Here is a 19734-nt window from a genome sequence, read left to right on the forward strand (position 1 = left end):
TTCTTTTACATTCAATTATGAAGTTCACTTTGATACTGATGGTGAAAACCTCTCTTTATGTACATGTTTTTCCCTTGACTTGATATGTGGGAGTGTGGTTTGAGATTTTGTCTGTGCGCTGAGAATAAAGGGTGATAAGAAGTATTGTGGTAATGTCACTGGATTAGTAATCTAAAGAGTCAGGCTATCGTTTTCAGGCCATGGGTTTTAATTCTAGTATGGCAGATGGTGAAATTTAAATTCAATGAAAAGAAATTGAGAACTAAAAAAAGCCAGCCTAATGCTGGCCATGTAATCTCTATCAATTGTTATAAAAATGCATCTGCCATCGTAACATGGTCTGATGTACATGTGACTCCAGACCCACAGCAATGTGGTTGACTTGAAACATTTCTGTGGACAATTAAAGATTGACAGTCAATGCTCGCCTAGCTGGTAACTCCACATCCCATGAACAAATTTTTTAACAAAAGCAAAGTCATCATTAAGTTTGTAAAGAATAAGTTCATGATTTTGCTGCATATAGCAGAGAAGGACTAACTTCAAACTCAGTTTTATGCATTCTGGTATGCAAAAACTTCATGACCTTGAAGCAACGTTGTAATGATGTCATGGAGCTGCACATCACTGTGTATAAATATAATAGTACAGGGACATTTATAAAGACCTATAAAGATCACTCAAAAAGAATGAACACTTTGGAAGAAACACAGAGAGCTAATGGAATAAACACAAAAAGAAGTTAGATTAGTATTTAACTAGTGTAACTATAAATTAGAAGCTTGTATGTCTTTGATTATCATTTAATTCAACATTTAGCATTAATGTTTAATAAATAGTGTTATCTTCAAGTCTAAGCCTGAAGATGGTCCTTGGCTTTGTCTTTGCCTTAACCTGTCTTCTTAACCAATGAGGCCAATCTCATAGAGTGGCATGAAACTATATGTTAAAAGATGGTTGCATTGATGTGATTCACTGCCAGGAAAATTATGGCTGCACTGAAGATTGAGAAACTGCAAAACTTTCTGGAGGATTTTTTCCCCAAAAATCACAGATGTTACTTTACGACCAACTAAAAGCCACAAAGTTGAACAGTAGCTGTGACTAAAGAATGTAGAACCATACAGGACAGGAACAGGCGCTTTAGCCCACCAATTCTGTACTAACTATGATGCCATTCTAAACTAAATCTATTTGCATCTGGCCCACATCCTTCTATCCCCTGCCTGTTCTTGCATCTGTTTAAATGCCTCTTAAATGTTTCTATTGTATCTGTTTCTACCACCTCCCCTGGCAATGCATTCCAGGCACCTACCATGGTCTGCGTCAAAATAATTCCTTTAAACTTTTCTCCTCTCAACTTAAACTAATGCTCCATAGTATTTGACATTTCCACCCTGGGAAAAGTCTTCAATTATCCACTTCATCCATACCTCTCATAGTTTTATATACTTCTATCAGGTCGCCCTCAACCTGCAATGCTCCAGAAAAAACAATCCTTGTAGCTAATCCAATCTAGGCATATCATGGGAAACCTCTTTTGCACACTTTCCAAAGCCTCTACATTCTTCCTATAGTGTGGTGATCAGAAGTGCATACAATACTTCAAATGTGGGCTAACTTATGTTTATACAGCTACAACATTAGTTGCCAATTTTATATCACTGGCCTGACCAATAAATTCAAGGTGTAGTACACCTTCTTTACAACCTTATCCACTTTCATGAAGTTATGGGCTTGCACCCTAAGATCCATCTGTGTATTGATACACCTAAGGAACCTACCATTTACTGCATGTTTTCCTCTTGTATTTGTGCTCCTAAGGTGCATCACCTCCCACCTGTCCAAATTAAACTCTTTTAGCCATTTCTCCACTCAATTTTCCAATTTCTCTACATTCTTTGGTATCCTTTGATAACCTGTAGCACTATTCATACCTTTACCAATTCTGTGTCATCTGCAAACCTACAAATCAAACCACCAACATTTTCATCCAAATTTATACATATTACAAACAATAGGGGTCCCAGTACTGAACTTGATTTCACTCCTACATTATCCAACTCAAATTTCAAGACTAAGCTCTGTTATTTTGTAATTTTCCCATCTGAAAAATTGTTCCTACGGTAGTATTAATTCATTTTTTAAAAATGAATCAATTAATTGGTCTATTTCTTTGCTGTGCATTTCTCTGACTCTATGACTATGGCATACAAAATTAGGAGGATTTTAATTTATTATAGCAGAATGATTCAAGTTACTCAAATGTGCTTCACTTTAGTATAAATTCACAGGACAGATGGCAATATAAACATCATAACTTTAAGACTTTGGCACATCCAATGCAGAACTGCCAGCTGTCGTGTTATGTCAAGTTCATTCCATGTCAAGTTATTCCAAATGCTCCAAATTGCACAATTTCCTGCATTATGCTTACCCTCCATATTATTTTCTTTCTCTGAAAATCTCTACTCATTGCCTTTTTCTACAAGATGTCATTTCCATGGATAGTTGTAATCTCATAGAAAATACAAGCATAATAAAGATTTGGCAGAACTTATTAATATCATACTGAAAATATAATTTAATAACAATTTGGGAAATGAAATCATCCTTTTTGTAACTCAAATGTGCATAGGTGTTAAGCAATTGATCTCTTGATTAAATTTTAACTTTGCTTGAATTTTGGATTTGGCACCAGAATTTAGACCCATCAAGATTCGTATCTTCTGTGAAAAAATCTTAAGTGCATGCACGAACAATTTATTCAGTATACATGCGCAATAAGTACAATTACATGCCAAGAATCCAGATGTCAGACAGCGATCTGCTGATAATCCCTCCACCTAACAATAATTCAGGGAAGGTGAAGAAGCTTTACTATGAGCAGTAAGGTGGTTAATATATTTTCTCTTGTTTTCAAATCATTATATGGCACCTGACATTGAATGAAGTATTTCCAGTCTTCAAAAGTAATGTCAAAGAGTGTGATGCTGGAAAATCATAGCTGGTGCTTTTCAAAAGCAATGTTATTGTTTTCTCTGAATTGACAATAGAAAAAAAATTAACAACTGATTGAAAGTGAACAATCAATGGCTGCAATATACTATGAAGTCCAGTAATTGTAAAGAAATAAAGAAATAATCTACTTCTGTGGAAGTTAATGAGAAATAAATGCATATTATAGTAGCACTCTGAAACAGAGTTTGATTTCACTGACTCTCTGGTTCCTCCACTGTTATCAATAGAGATCAGGGGTAGAGTAATAGCAACCAGAGTCTATAGTTGCATTTTTCATTTCAGATAAAAACCAACTGGTGAGATAGAACTCAGGATAGATGTCTTTGTTGATACAGTTTATGAACTATTCATTTTAGAGATCCTTCCCAGATAGAATAAAAATAGTTATACTGGAAATGAGCATGCTCATAATGTAGAACCTCCAGTTGAAATATATAAAATGAATCGGACCAGTACAATTGGTTCATCAATTTCACTGGTATTGCCATCTGGGTTCTACCTGCCTGTCCTATTTGCTTCTTCTTTTTAATCTACACAGTCATTGAATTAAACTCATCAGCTGCTTAACTACTTGCAAGACTAATAGATTCATCTTTATAAGAAAGTTTTATTTGAAAATATTAACTATCCCTAAAAACTAATGAAAAGCAACCATAATGAATTATTTTCATATTCTATATCTTCAACTTAAAATACAACTGATCAAAAATAATTTTTTTAGCAAATTCCATGTAACACAATCCTGCATTTCTCTTTCTTTGAACAAAAAAAAGTTAAATTACAAAGCGACTCACAATAATTGAACTTTTCATGTTATTTTTAATATGAGCTCAAACCACCAGGAGTACCCCTTCAAGAATCGCCAATAATTTCTTGGTGCAAGCACTATATTTTTAGTAACACAGTCGGACAACTATGAGTCTATATCTCGTTACTTGTGCCAACCCAGTACGTTTTGGAAATCTCTTTTCTGCCTAACAATTGTGTTATGCCAGCAAGATCAATTCTCAAGCTTTTCTCAGATACCATCTGTCAGATGTATATTGCCCCACAGAGAATGATTATCCACACCCTATGGACACTTGACAGATTGTCCTTTCCATAGCATTTTATTTAGAATATTTGATAATATATCCTAGAATCCATAGCTTCTAAAAGCACTAATACTACACCAGCTAATGTGCTTTTGACAAACATTTTTTATTTGTTTTCTTGGCATCCCATGCCCAATGGATAGTATTCATTATTCTTTCCTTACATACCTTGTTGTACTCAAATAGCAGTCCTGATGACACCTTTCAAATGTTTATACATGTCATGATGGCTGTCATGTAAAGTATTGCTACAAAAAAATTAGGTTCATATGTTCAGAGTCATCCAAGGCTGGAACCTTGTGTGTGTACACTTCTGAATTTGTTTCTTTTACAATGTTTTAACTTGCCTTCAATACTTCCTCAGCAGTACCTTATTTCAGTACTCAATTCCAATAGATTCTAACTGGTATTCAGTCTTATTTGAGTGCACACAACTTGTTTAACTGTCCAATCACACATTAACTGATCTGTTTGTCCTTTGATGTGAGATCATCTCCCTGTGAGAATCTGGCCTGATTTTAAGGGATATTAATGCTACCTTCCAAAGTCATACCTGAATTATTCAAAATAACAAAAATATCATTCCTCAGTGTTGGATTAAATGGTTATGTTTCTAGAAAGACTAACAGGAGCACGTACAGTTGCATGACAACATTTAAAATTTTCATGAGCAAATAAACAAATGTTGCAGAGTGTTTCAAGTTCGAGATTAAATGTTGATATTGTTGCTTTTTTGCGATGAACCTCTGAAAGCAAAATTCATTGGTTTATACATAGTAGTTAGAAGGGTTTGTTGAATTGCCGACCTGATAGATGCTCCAGATCATAGGAAGAAGAATCTGTGATTGTCACAAAAACATGTTGAAAAGGTATCACTGTAAGGAAGTGGATAAAGTGGAACAAGTGTGTCAGGTGGTAAGAGTCGTGAAATAGTGACAGAGAAAATAAGAATGAGTTGAAGTACTCAAAGTGAAACTCTTCCAATTTTATTAGCTCACACAGTCATACTGAAACAGGTAGTCACTGTGTTCTCATTTAAAGAAAGGAAAACAGAGATCTTTGAAACCTATTGAAAAAAATATCAGTAGCGATGTATCTGGATTACTATGTAAGCAAGGCAGGATGTGGACATGGAAGAGTTGGAATTGATAAAATACAATACATAGGAAACAAACAAGAGGCAATAGTAGAGATTGGGCTGCTCCAAATTGATGCAAGGAGGCTAGTGCTGGGAGATAAGGAAATAGTTGAAGAATATAATAACTACTTTGTGTCAATCTTCACAGTGGAAGACATGAGTAATATCCCAATATGGAAGGAGAGTCAAGGGGCAGAGTTGATTATGGTGGCCATTACAAAGGAGAAAGTATTTGATAAGCTATAAGATCTAAAAATTGATAAAACACCTGATCCCAATGGACTACATCCTAGAGTTCTGAGGGATGTGGCTGAACAAATAGGGGAGGCTTTGGTTGCAATTTTTCAAAAATCATTGGAGTCAGGGAAAGTCCCAGATAATTGGAAAATCACTGTTGTAACCCCTTGTTCAAGAAAGGATTAAGACAAAAGATGGAAAATTATAGACCAATTAGCCTAACTTCGGTTGTAGGTAAAATTCTAGAATCCATCATTAAGGATGAGATTTCTAAATACCTAGAAGTGCAGGGTTGGATTAGAACAAGTCAGCATGGATTTAGTAAGGGCATGTCATGCCTGACAAACCCGTTAAAATTCTTTGAAGTGGTAACAACTAGATTAGACTAGGGAAACCCAGTAGATGTTATCTATCTAGACTTACAAAAAGCCTTTGATAAGGTGCCTCATGGGAGGTTGCTGAATCAGGTAAGTGCCCATGGTGTTTGAAGTGAGTTACTGGCAAGGATTGGGAATTGGCTTCTGACAGAAGGCAGAGAGTTGGATAAAATGTTCTTTTTTGGAATGGCAGCTGGTGATAAGTGGGGTCCCGCAGGGTTCACTGTTGGGGCAGCTGTTCACTTTATATATTAATGATCTGGATGAAGGGACTGGGGGCATTCTGAAGAAGTTTGTTGATGATACGAAGTTAGATGAACAGATAGATAGTACTGAGGAGGTGGGGAGGCTGCAGAAAGATTTAGAGAGTTTAGGAGAGTGGTCCAGGAAATGGCTGATGAAATTCAACATGAGCAAGTGTGAGGTCTTGCACTTTAGAAAAAAGAATACAGGTATGGATTATTTTTTTAAATAGTGAGAAATTTCATAAAGACAAAGTACAAAAGAATCTGGGAATGCTAGTCCAAGTTTCTCTAAAGAGTAATGTGCAGGTTGAGTCCATGATTAAGAAAGCAAATGTAATGTTGTCATTTATCTCAAGAGGGTTGGAATATAAAAGCAGCAACGTGCTTCTGAGACTTTGCGAAGCTCTAGTTAGGCCCCATTTAGAATACTGTGTCCAATTTTGGGTCCCACACCTCAGGAAGGACATACTGGCACTGGAGTGTGTCCAGCGGAGATTCACACGGATAATCCCTGGAATGGTAGGCCTAACATAAAATAAACGGCTGAGGATTCTGGGATTGTATTCATTAGAGCTTAGAAGGTTGAGGGATGATCTAATAGAAACTTACAAGATAATGCATGGTTTGGAAAGGGTGGATGCTGGGAATTTGTTTCCATTAGGTGGGGAGTCTTGGACTCGTGGGCACAGCGTTAAAATTAGTGGGGGTCAATTTAGAATGGAAAAGAGGAGACATTTCTTCAGCCAGAGAATGGTGGGCCTGTGAAATTCATTGCCACAGAGCACAGTGGAGGCCAGGAGTTGCGTATCTTCAAGGCAGAGATTGATAAATTCTTGATCTCGCAAGGAATTAAGGGATACTGGGAGAGTGTAGGTAAGTGGAATTGAGACACCCATCAGCCATGATTAAATGGCAGAGTGGACTCAATGAGCCGAATGTCCTTGCTTCCACTCCTATGTCTTATGATCTTATGGTCTTACACCTTGCCCCTCTCACCCTAAACCTATGCCCTCTAGTTCTGGACTCGCCCATCCCAGGAAAGAGACATTGTCTACTTATCCTATCTATGCCCCTCATGATTTTATAAACATCTATAAGGTCACCCCTCAGCCTCCAAAGCTGCAGGGAAAACAGCCCTAGCCTATTCAACCTCTCCCTATAGCTCAACCATCCAACTCTGGCAACATCCTTGTAAATCTTTTCTGAACCCTTTCAATTTTCACAACATCCTTCAGATAGGAAGGAGATCAGAATTGCACACAATATTCCAAAAGTGGCCTAACCAGTGTCTTCTACAGCCGCAACATGACCTCCTAGCAGAAAGCCAGGCCGGGTTTGAGAAACTGAGGGCAGTTCTAACAAATGAACTTTTATGTTGGCCATCTCTGATTTTTCCTGACATTTCAAAATGGTGATTGATGCTGGTGATGTGTTAAGAGCAGTCTTTTTACAGGATGATGGAATAGAAAAGCCAGTGGGGTACTTCTCGAAGAAACTAAGCCAGTATCTGAAAAAGTGCTCTATCATAACAAAAGAAACTTTTGGATTATTATTGGCTCTTCAGCACTTTGAATTCTATATCTGACATGGGAACAGGGAATCATTAATTTACACTGACTGTAATTCACTGGCATCCATTGAAAAGTTTAAAACTCAAAGTAAGAGATGAATCAGATGTAGCTTTTTTTTATTTCAACCATTTAATATAAAGATCATTCACATTGCTGGAAGAGACAAATGTAATTGCAGATGCATTGTTCTGGGTATAAAATTATGAAATAAGTTATAGGTTGAAGAAATGCTCAGAATGTGTAAGTTTGTGTAAGGGGTGAAGAAAGGTGAAATTAAGTTAGCTTTATGCAAATCACATAATGAAATACATTTTTGATATAGGTCATCATCTTATGTGAGTTAAAGTATCCATATATGATCTCTGCAAGGCCAATAGAGATGCCAAGAGACAATACTGGACTAAGTTAGAGACCCCAACTAACCACATGAACACTCATCGTCTGTGGCAAGGTCTCAACGATGTAACGGGTTACAAAATGAAGCAGAACAGAATAGCAGACAAAATCACATTCATCCCTGATGCATTCAATGAAGTAGAATGCCAGTGAAACAATGTCACCGGCGCTGACAGCTCTGTTCCCTCAGTCACTACTGCAGATAGACCTTCTTGAGAGTGAACCTGAGGTAAGCGACGGGCCCAGATGGAGTCCCCAGACATGCACTCTGATCCTGTGTTGGCCTGCTGGCAGGAGTGTTCACTGACATTTTTAACCTCCCCTTGCTAGAATCTGAAATCCCCACCTGCTTCAAGAAGATCACTATCAACCCTCTACCAAAGAAAGCACATGCAGTATGCCGCAACAACTACTGCCCAGAGACTCTGACCTCCATAATTGTGAAGTGCTTTGAGTGGTCAGTCATGACTCATATCAACTCTAGCCTCCCAGCCTGCCGTGATTCCTTGCAATTTGCCCACTCGCGCAACAGGTTCACAGCAAACACCATCTCCCTAGTCCTGGACTCGTCCCTGGAACATTTGGATAATAAGGATACCTATGTCAGGCTTCTACATATCAATTATAGTGCCTTCAACACTATAATTTCCACCAGACTAACCTCCAAATTCTGAGACCTAGGTCTCAGCTCAGACCTCTTTAATTGCCTTCAGCTTCCTAATCCACAGACTGCAATTGAACAACAGCACCTCATCCACGATAATTCTCAACACTAGCACCCAGCATGGATGCGTTCTCACCCCACATTGAACTCCCTGTAAATTCATGTCTGTGTAGTCAAATTACATCTGTATGTCATCTACAAGTCCATAGATGACACCATCATTGTAGGCCAGATATCATAGATTCATAGAGTCATACAGCATGGAAACAGACCTTTCAGTTCAACCAGGCAATGCCGAAACATAATCCCAAACTAAACTAGTCCCACCTGCCTGCTCCTGGCAGATAATCCTTCAAATCTTTCTTATTCATGAACTTATCCAAATGTTTTTTAAACATTGTAATTATATCCACCACTTCCTCAGAAAGTTCATTCCAACGAGAACCACCCTCTGTGTAAAGAATTTGCTCCTCATGTCTTTTATAATCTCTCTTCCCTCACGGTTAAAGTATACCCCCTACACTTGACATCTCCCATCCAAGGGAAAAGACAACTACCATTGACTCCATCTGTACCCCTCATCATTTTGTAAACCTCTATAAAGTTGCCTCTCAGAACTCCTACGCTCCAGTGATAGTAGTCCCAGCCTATTCAACCTTTCTTTATAACTCATACCTTCCGTACCTGGCAACATCCTGGTAAATCTCTTCTCAACCCTCTCCAGCTTAATGATATCCTTCCTACAACTGGGTGACCAGAACTGGACACAGTATTCCAGAAGAGGCCTTACCAATGTCCTGTACAACCTCAACATGACTTCCCAACTCATATACGCAAAGGATTGAACAATGAAGGCAAACACCATTTTAACCATCCTGTCCAAATGTGACACAAATGTCAAAGAATGATGTACCTGAACCGCTAGGTCTCTCTGTTCTACAAAACAAAGGCATACCATTAGTTGTATAACCCCTATCCTTGTTTGTTGGACCAAAACACAAAAACTCGCATAATGATAAGACAGAATACAGGAAGGATGCAGAATGCTTGGTGTTGTGGTGCAAAGAGAACAATCTTTCCCTCAATGTCAGCAAAACTAAAGAGCACATCATCACCTTCAGGAAGAAAGGAGGACGACATGCCCCTACCTACATAGGGGCTGAAGTGGAGAGGATCGAAAGCGTCATGTTCCTGGGAGTGACTATAACCAACAATCTGTCCTGGACTACCCACGTAGATGCAATGGTCAAGAGGCATAACTATGCCTCTTCTTCCTTAGGAGGAAAAGGAAATTCAGCATGTCTATTGGAGCCCTCACCAACTTTTGCAGATGCTCCATAGAAAACATTCTATCTCGGTGCATCACGGCTTGGTACAGCTCAGGAATGTAAAAAAAAACTATAGAAAGTTATGAACACAGCCCAGGCCATCTTTACACGAGATTTGACAGAAATGTTCATTGCTGGAAGGATCAAGACCCAAAGACTGAAACTGAAGATGATTTGCAAAAGAAACTGTTTCTAAAGAAGAGTCATATCGGACTCTATTGTCTCTTTACAGATGCTGCCAGACCTGCTGAGACCTGCTTTTAAGCAGACTAACTTGAGGTACTTTTTAAGCAGTTGGTTAGCAAATATGTATATAACTGCATTTAAATACAAACTCAATTTGCTTTTAAATAACAAGCTTTACTTACATTGGTTAATAAGAGGATGTCTTTATATAATTGTCCTGCAGTATTCTATTATTTGTTGAAGTGGTGTGCAAATAAAGCAATCTGTTTCCAGACACGAAGAGATCATTTCCAGCTCTCTAGACCTCTTGTATCACTGTGGACTTCCTAATGATCCAAGCATCAAAGAAGTAGCATGGTTTTGTTCCCAATCAATCAGTTCCAGCCTTTTAGACATAGCTGCATAGCTGCTGACTACACTGGCAGAATTTCTTTTGAGTAGGAAAATTCTATGTGTTGGACGAGATCGCTTTTTAGTTATCGAAATATGGACAATTCTGCTAGATGTGTCAGTGCAATCACATATGGTCAATAATCTTCCTCTCTTTCTGAGCTTTGATATATTGCTCATGAGTAAAGTTAGTAGAGGATCCAAAATGGATCTTCAAGGTCTTCAATATTTCTTTATCTGGCTTTTCTGCTCTTCAGTGAGGTCTAGAGTGCAATGTCATATGTAGCACTCTTTCTTCAGCACTACTAACAGTGTTGTTGCTCTCATTTGTTCAGGTTTTCTGCTTAACCCTATGGCTACCTCATAATTTTTACATTAAGATTGGAAGAAGTTTTCAGTTTATCTTCCATCATCTTTCATCTTCACACAGTTATTGAAAAATTCAAACCAATCTTGACTCAAGCAGTACAGGTAATGCCTCCCTAATCAACAACCTTGTGATGTGGTCTTTGCTGGCCTAAGAATTCATTGGGACACAGGAGGATACATGTTTGGATCAGTACAGCAGATCTTCAACTATTTCTTTCTCTACTCCTTCTCTACTCCAGTACTGAAGGTGCTGACTGATCTGAAGGCATTTCCTTGACAAGAATTTCTGATGGTGGGACTTGATAGGCTATTCATCTATAGGAATATCACACTTGGACAAGAATTTGTCAAGGGCTTCTGTTCGTCTTATTGAACCAATCCTACAGCTTGATTTGTCTAATCTTCTTTGAAGAATTTTTCTTGTATCATGTGTACAAACGTGAAACTTCTTTGATTCAGTGCAGTTCTTAAAACTATGGACAGCTGTATACATTTATCAATGGAAATCCTTTCTGCATCCTCTTTATCATCACTCTCTTATTTATTTTTATTTTCTATGTTGTACCATTTGCACAATCTCAACATCACTCACTCTATTCATAATAAGTGCACCTTTGTCAACATTCATCCTGTCCTGTAAATCTTTCTCTCACCAACCTTTAATTGCCTCAAGCACTTCAGGACTGGATATAAAGTTGATATACTCCAGCAACTAAGGATCAATTTGATGTATTGAGTCAGTCTGAATCCAGTGAAGTCAGTTTCTGGAGCAGCATCAGGAATATCCTCAGTAAAGTTGGCCACTGACAAAAGTGATGGACAGGCAGTGGCATTGTGGTAATTTCACTGAACAGGAACCAGAGCCCCAGGCTAATGTTCTGGACCTATCCATCTGGTGCTGTATATCTTCCTCTCTCAAATCTTTATTCACCGAACCAACTGCTGTCGACATACTGTAATAACTCCAGAATAAAAAGGTTAAAGTTGGATTAGGATCATAGTTCAAACCATGCTCTGGCTGATGAATTCAATAAAACAGAGTCCAGTTTTGGAAGCCAGCCTAATGCTAACCATGTAACTATTATTGATTAGCGTAAAAACCCATCTACTGCCTTTTAGGAAGAAGACTTATCATCCTTACCCATTCTGGCTGACATGTGACTCCAGAAACATTGAAGTGTGGTGGGCTCTGAACAGCCCTCTGAAATGTTCTATAGATTCATTCGAGTCAAGATCAATTAGGGATGAGCAATAAATGCTGACCTTCACAGCGACCCCAGATCTCTTGTAATTTTTTTAAAAATCTGCTTGCTTTTAAACTGCTTTTGCAGCAATTAAATGCCTGTAAATGGTCCTTGTTGTCTTGTGAAATGCGTTTTTTTTTAGAAAACCAAAAGCATTCTGAGATTTTGGAAAACTGAATATATAGCAGATATCAGACCATAGAGGTTGCCATGCTAGAGGGTACCAATTAGGACGGGACAATTATAGGACAGATTTGCAACCTGCAGCTCTAATTACTCTCTACTGTTTCTTAAAGTAGTTGATTTTCCTATAGATCTCATGGCAATGTGTCATTGGGAAAGGGGAGCCATGATTAATGGGACAAGGATGGACTCCTGTCAGACAAGAGGATTGGTCACAGTCCCTAAGGTGGTTGGTCCAACACAATTCTAGGGATCAGCAATGTTTCAGTCCTTGGATTGGGCAATGGTCAATTGTGGAAGCCAACTGAAATCAATCTGGGACGTTAATTGAGTTGGGACTTCCTGCAAAACCAGTCTGGGGGATGGGCCATGGTCAATCAAAGGGATGGGTCGTACATAATCTAGGTGGGCTTTAGCACCTGTCAAAGTTGTCATTGAGGCTGCGGACAGCTAGACTCTTGTTACATTGCCTATTTGAGGAAATGTTTTCGGTCGTGGGGACAATTGGATGTAACAGGGTGGGGTCTGGTAAGATAGGTGAGGGGAGTGCAGTGTCTTGAAATGGGGTAGGCTTAAGGAAAATCAGATGTAGGTAATTAAAATTTATTGAGTTGGTTGAAATAAAATGAAATTAACAAAAAATGCTATCTTCAATGGTTAGATGATGACCTAATAATTGGAAAGGCCACTTTTCTGGGTAACATTTCATATAATATCAAGATGAACAGTGAGAGTTTCTTTAAATTATCACTGGACGAAAAGTGCTAGGGAAGCTAATGGGACTAAAGTTTGACTAGTTACCTAGACCTAGGGGAATGCATCCCAGGATATTTAAGGAAGTAACCACAGACATAATTAGCAAGCTTCAGGAAACCTTAGTTTTTGGAAAAAATTCAGAAGATTGGAAACCTGCCAATATAGCATTTTTATTTAAGAAGGGAAGAAAACAAAGAACAAGTAACTGTAGGATATTGGGCATTAGTTTATTCCTTGGCTGCCTACAGTGTGTTTTGACAATGTGTGGACCTTCCCCATCCAAAGAGCAATGGAAACCTGGACATCAACTGGGCCATTTGTTCCAATAGGTTGTGCAGGTATGGAGCCACCAAGCCTGTTCCATTCTGGTTCTTCTACCTCCACTCTGCCAGTGATTAGGGATAATGGATCAAAAGTAGGCAAATGGAATTCAGATGCAGATCAACCATCATTTAATTTGATGGCAGGAGACGTTTTTTCCTGTGTTCCACTGGAAGCTTGCTGTTTGCTATGAAGTGATTTTGCAGCTTATTGTGCTAATTCATTTTCTAGACATCGACCATGTTCTGGCGTTCAGTGCAGTAACCATGCTTTGAGAAGCAATGCCCCAAGGACATACTGTTTTTGCATCAATCCTCGCGTTGCAGAAAAGTATTGACAAGGTTTCACTGATAACGTGAAAATGGGCATATTGGAACCTACTGCTGAAAGCATTGACAGCACCACACAGTGGAATCGCACAGTCATTGCTGTGTTGTAGAGTCATAAAATATTGTCATATTTCTTTCTGCAAATGTGTTTTGAATTTTTTCATCAAAGTTTATTGAAACAGTTGAGTTCACTACATATACATAGCAGAATCCTTTCACTCCTTCCCCTCAATATAATCAAAGCAAACATACTATGTAGTGTTCTACCTCTTCCTTTGATGTTTGCCCATTTGTTGCATTTAAAGTAACTCTTTTGCTTAATCCTGTAAAATTCATTATTGTTGGGAGATGTATGCATGCTTACAATATCTGTGCTCACCTCCACATTTTTATAAACACTTTCTGTGAACATAACTCAATTCATTGTCTTCTCATGAGGATGTAAGAACATATGAACAAAATATCAAACCTATAAGCTCATTTATTTCAGTTCATATGCAGGCCAGTTCTCAAGAACCACTCTGGCAGTTTTCACCTGAGTCTGACTTGGTGCAAAAACAATAGCCCTGTCAGAACTAAATTTGGAAAATATATTAATTCAATTTATGAACGCTTCTTTAAATTTGCATTCACTATACCAGGCAGAAGCCAATTTATAAATGATAGCTGTGAACATTGGTTAAATTCTTAGCTTGATTTGTATTTTCATATTTTGCAACCATATAGAATTGAAAAATAGAAAAGCTTTGCTACATTTACATGTAGCCTTGATTAGATCGAGCTGAAGATCATACTTGTACTACAACAAACAGTTCCAGTCTCCATATTATGAATAGGTTATAGATACACTGGGGAAGTGCAGATTAATAAAGATAATGCCAGAATTGAAAGTCAGTGACCATTCGGAAAGATTGAGCAGTCAAGGCTCATTTGTTTATATAACAGAATTCTGATAGACTGACCTGAATGAGTCTTTAAGATGTTGAAACTATTTGATACAGTCGGTATTCAGATGCTTCCACTTCAGAAACTAGAACCAGGAGCCAAAAGGAAAAGATAGTCATCAAAGGTTCAAATAGGGAACTTAGAAGAAAATTCTTTACCTAGAGAGTTGTTAAAATGTGAAACGAACCAACTGAGTTGACAAGCATAGATTCATTTAAGAGGAAGCTAAATAAACACATTAGAGAAAAAGGGATGGAGAGGTGTTTGGTGGGATTAAATGAAGGGTGGAAGGAAGATTTTTGTTGCATGAACACTAAATTGGCCTACATAAGACCTTGATACATTAATTTAAGATATTTGCCATACTTGCTGCTTCTTTGTTGAAACATTTCATTGCTTTAATTTAAAAGTTCTCTTTCAAACACAATGACTAAAATTCATCAACCAATCCAACTATTGTAACAACAACATGAATTAGGCAGCCACTATAAATGGGTTTGGAACAGATATTGGCTTAGAAAATGGTCAAACTCCACTTAATTATTCAGGATTAATGATCAGGAGATGCCGGTGTTGGACTGGGGTGTACAAAGTTAAAAATCACACAACACCAGGTTATAGTCCAACAGGTTTAATTGGAAGTCCAACAGGTTTAATTAAACCTGTTGGACTATAACCTGGTGTTGTGTGATTTTTAATTCAGGATTAATAATGGGATAATAATTATCTGACCATAGAGGTGCAATGTGAATGCATTTCTGCCAATTTCAGAGGCTCCAAAATAGTTCAATACAGGTGCATCTAATGTGCTTTGATATTTACTGTTAATTTACTCCCATCAGGAACATTACACAAAGATATTTCTCATTTATTTGTAAATTGGGGCCCAAAACTCTTTACTGAAATAACTCAACTGCTTGTAGAAACTAAATGGTTCAAAAACATGCACACAAACAAATACATGCATAATTAGAAATAAAAGCAAATAACATTTCAGCAAAATATTAGACACAACATTTCTGATAATTCTACAAACAGATATCAGCATTCTCCAGAGTTTTTCAGCTGCCTCTGACTTGCTTTCATCAATTAGCTACAAATCCTCAGACCACAGGCAGAGGACAGGAGATTAGCTATTGCTCACAGTCACTAACTGTGCTCTCACACAAGGGAAGAGAATTCCCTGCTCTTTAAGGAAGACTCAGGGGAAAAGATTACTAAACAGAGAAGCAAACCAAGTGTAGAATCTAAATGTTTGCTTGGGATACATGAGTAACCTTTCTACCCGAGTACAAAATAGGACATCAGCAATGAAGCAGGCAGTACTGTACATCCTTTCATGGTTCCAGTAAAATAAACAGTGGCTTGGAAAATAGCAGATTACAAGCAAAAGTATTTGATCCCAGGGGCTGCTCCAAACAGATAAAATATCCATATCTGGAGTGTGAAAACTGTAGAAAAATAATGCAAGGGACAGGTACTGATGAATAAGTTATTTATAAATAGGCAGCATATTCAGATGCACAATTTGCCAATCATTCTTATTATCATTGTGTTCTCCATCTTAACTTCATTGCTGTGCAGGAATATAAAAAATGAAGGTTAACCACATTTCCACATGGAGAGGAAAGCTAAGTGATTGGAAAACACAGCACTTACTCAGTTGTGCACAGTGGACTCTCACTAACTTGCTTACATTGGAAGAGGAGAATTTCTATTTAAGGGAGTATAATTAAAATGTGTTACACACAAAGTTCTGAATTCAGATGGTTCAAAGTAGAAAGCAGCTGTCAAAAGAGCATTTTCTTTTCAATATGGCAGAAAATAGTTTAGTCTCTAAACCGTGGATGGTTTCTGTCCTCTTCAGAGTAACACTCACACTGCACAGAAACAATGTGGACAATGGATGGTGTGGTAAGAAGTAAACTAAGGATTTTAGAGACAAAGTTCCAAATTTTAAAAAAAGGTAAGGGAAGAGATTTTATACTCTCTGCATGGTTCTTTCTGGGACCCTATTCTTGCAAGGATCATCTTGCAAGGTTAGGACTGCATAATGGCTCAGTGGTTAGCATTGCTTCCTCACAGTGCCAGGCAGCCAGGTTTGATTCCAGCCTTGGGTGGCAATTGTACATTCTCCCTGTGTCTACTTGGATTTCCTCCCACAGTCCAAAGATGTCCAGGTTAGGCAAATTGGCCATGCTAAATTGCCCATACTATTCAGGGATGTGTAGGTTAGGTGCATTAGTCAGAGAAACTGTAGAGTAATAGGCTATGGTAATGGGTCTGGGTGGGTTGCTCTTCAGAGGGTTGGTGTGGACCTGTTGGGCATAATGATCTGTTCCCACACTGTAGGGATTCTATCCATGCATATCTCTCCCTCAGTGCCATTTGGAATCTGTAAAACACCACCAATATTTATTAGCAACAGTCTTTTTTCAAACTTCAGACATTCCTTGATATCATGTTAAATGAATGAAATTATCTGAAATTTGCTGGGGACCTCTCAGATAGATGAATGGAAATTCTTTAGCCTTTTCTTCTCACCGAAGTGCTGGACTTCCTTAATGTTGAGAATGGGAATATTTGTAGTCTTGTCCTATTAGTTATTTAATTCATGACTAGGAGTGGCAGGACTTTACAGAACCGAGATCTGATTTATTTGTTATAGGATGAGTTAACCCTGTCTATCTCTTGCTGGTTCTGCCTTTTGGTATGCAAGCAGCACTGTGTCATAGTTTCAGTTGACATTTTTTAGGATGCCAGATGCTACTCTCATAACACCCTCCTGCAGTCGCCATATTGATGGCAATGGTAAAGTGGGAGATTGCAATGCCATGAAGTTACAGATTGTGGTTGAATGCAATGTTGCTTTTGCTAACAGCCCATGAAGCCTTATGGAATTTTAGCTTTGGGTTGCTAGATCTCTATCAAAACTATTACATTTCGGACGAGAGAGCATGCTGGAGGGTATCCTTAAAGTGAAGATGGGACTCCATCTCCACAAAGATTATGAACATGTACCATTAAAAACTTCTATAAAACTTGAAGAAAATGTGTTTAGCTAAACTAAATGGAAGTCCTTACAGTCAGAAGAAATGAAAATTATGATGAGGAACAAAGAAAGAAGAGAAACAAAAGGCTGAATTAAAGGAAAACAGTTACAGTAAAAAAAAAAGGACTGGGTAATTTAATGGGATTAAAGACTAACAAATCACCAAAACCTGATAATCTCCATCCCAGAGTAATGAATGAAGTGACCCTGAAAATGTTGGATGCATTGGTGGTCATCTTCCAAAATTCTATGAAAGTTAGAGCAGTCCCTACAGTTTGAAGGATGGAAAATGTAACCACACTATTTAAAAAGGGAAGGAGGTAAAAATAAACATAGTATTACAGACATGTTAACCTAACATGGGAAAAATTCTAGATTCTATTATAAAGACGTGATAACAGAAGATTTGAAAAGCGCTAATGGGATTGGATAAAACCAAAAGGATCTTTTTCTGAGAGGCAGGCAGTGATTAGCAGATTACTACAAAGTGCTTTGGTCCCAGCTATTCACAATATACAAATGGCTTGGATGAGGGAACTAAATTTTCCAAGTCTGCTGACGACTCAAACCTGGGCGGGATTGTGATTTGTGAATTAGATGCAAGGATGCTTCAAGATGCTTTAAACATATTGAATGAGTGAGTAAGCACTTGGCAGATGGCTAAATGTGAAGTTCATTTTTTCACTTCAGTGTGAAAAACAGAAAGGAAGAGTACTATTTAAATGGTGATACTTTGGGAAGGGTGAATGTACAAAGGGATCTGGGATTAAAGTTGGTGCAGCAAGCAATTAGGAAAGCAAGGTACATTAGCCTTCATTACAAGAAGATATGAGTTCAGAATTAGGGATGTCTTGTTGCAGTAAACCAGGCTTTGGTGAGATCAAATCTGGATAATTGCATGTACCTAAGAAAGGATGTACTTGCCACACAAGACATGGCAAGACAGTCCTATGAGAAGAGATTGGTTTGACTGGAGTATTCACTAGAGTTTAGAGGGATGAGAAGGGATATGATTGAAATTCTAATAGGGTTGGGCAGATTGGATGGTTTCCCTGGCTGGGGAATCTAGAATCAGGGAGGAAAGTCTCAGGATACAGGGTAAATCATTTAGGACTGAGATCAGAAAACGTTTCTTCACTCAAAAGGTAGTTTCTGTTTTTGTCTCAGATTTCCTGCAGATCTTTGTTTTATTTTAGTTACAATCATATTGAACAATGGAATAAGCTTAAAAGGCCAAGTGGTCTACTCCTACACCTTTCTATATGGTGGTCATCTCTAACAATTGAATCATGCACAATTTGGGCTGCATTTACAATACTTCTCTGCTTAATACCATTGTATGTCATTCTCTTTGATTAATTCCATTGTATATCATTATCTATTTGGAAGCAAAGGATTCTGGAGAACTGATTTCAAAACGTCAGCAGCTTGTCCATTGTTAAATATTTGGAATCAGCCAGACCACCAGCCAGTTTACAAGGGGATCTCTAGTTCCTGCCATTAGTTGATACTTAATAGAAAGACATTTAGTTCAGTTAGAAAAAGAGCAAGTTGGAACATTTAATTCATTTCAGAGTTCAAATATGATAATCACTGCCAATCTAGCATAAACATATTTGCTAACAATATATAGCTTGCTAATCTGAGAAATACAACAGTTACAGTCATATTTGTTTCATTTTTTGTTGCCTTCTGTATTTCCCCATGTGACATAATTGGTAGGTTGGAGGCTTGAAGTGCAGCACATCCAGAAAATGGCTATATCCAAAGGCCTGAATATCAATACCCTAGAGGAGCAGAGAAGCAATGTTCAAGGAGGTAAAGGACAACTAGCAAGACTAGGAATCTTAGTTTATCTTCTTGTTGCCTAACTTACAAATACCAATGC

At 38.0% G+C, this 19734-nt stretch overlaps 1 long non-coding RNA gene across 1 annotated transcript in view; it reads right to left on the reverse strand.

Annotated features, from left to right (window-relative positions):
• Positions 1-19734, reverse strand: part of LOC122546637 — a 57176-nt gene that overhangs the window by 12888 nt on the left and 24554 nt on the right. The window contains exon 2 of the long non-coding RNA XR_006310785.1: positions 14812-14879. This is a non-coding gene — a long non-coding RNA (uncharacterized LOC122546637). The remainder of the gene's footprint in view (positions 1-14811; positions 14880-19734) is intronic.

The sequence above is a fragment of the Chiloscyllium plagiosum genome, chromosome 1 (assembly GCF_004010195.1).
Source record: "Chiloscyllium plagiosum isolate BGI_BamShark_2017 chromosome 1, ASM401019v2, whole genome shotgun sequence".
Lineage (NCBI taxonomy): Eukaryota > Metazoa > Chordata > Chondrichthyes > Orectolobiformes > Hemiscylliidae > Chiloscyllium > Chiloscyllium plagiosum.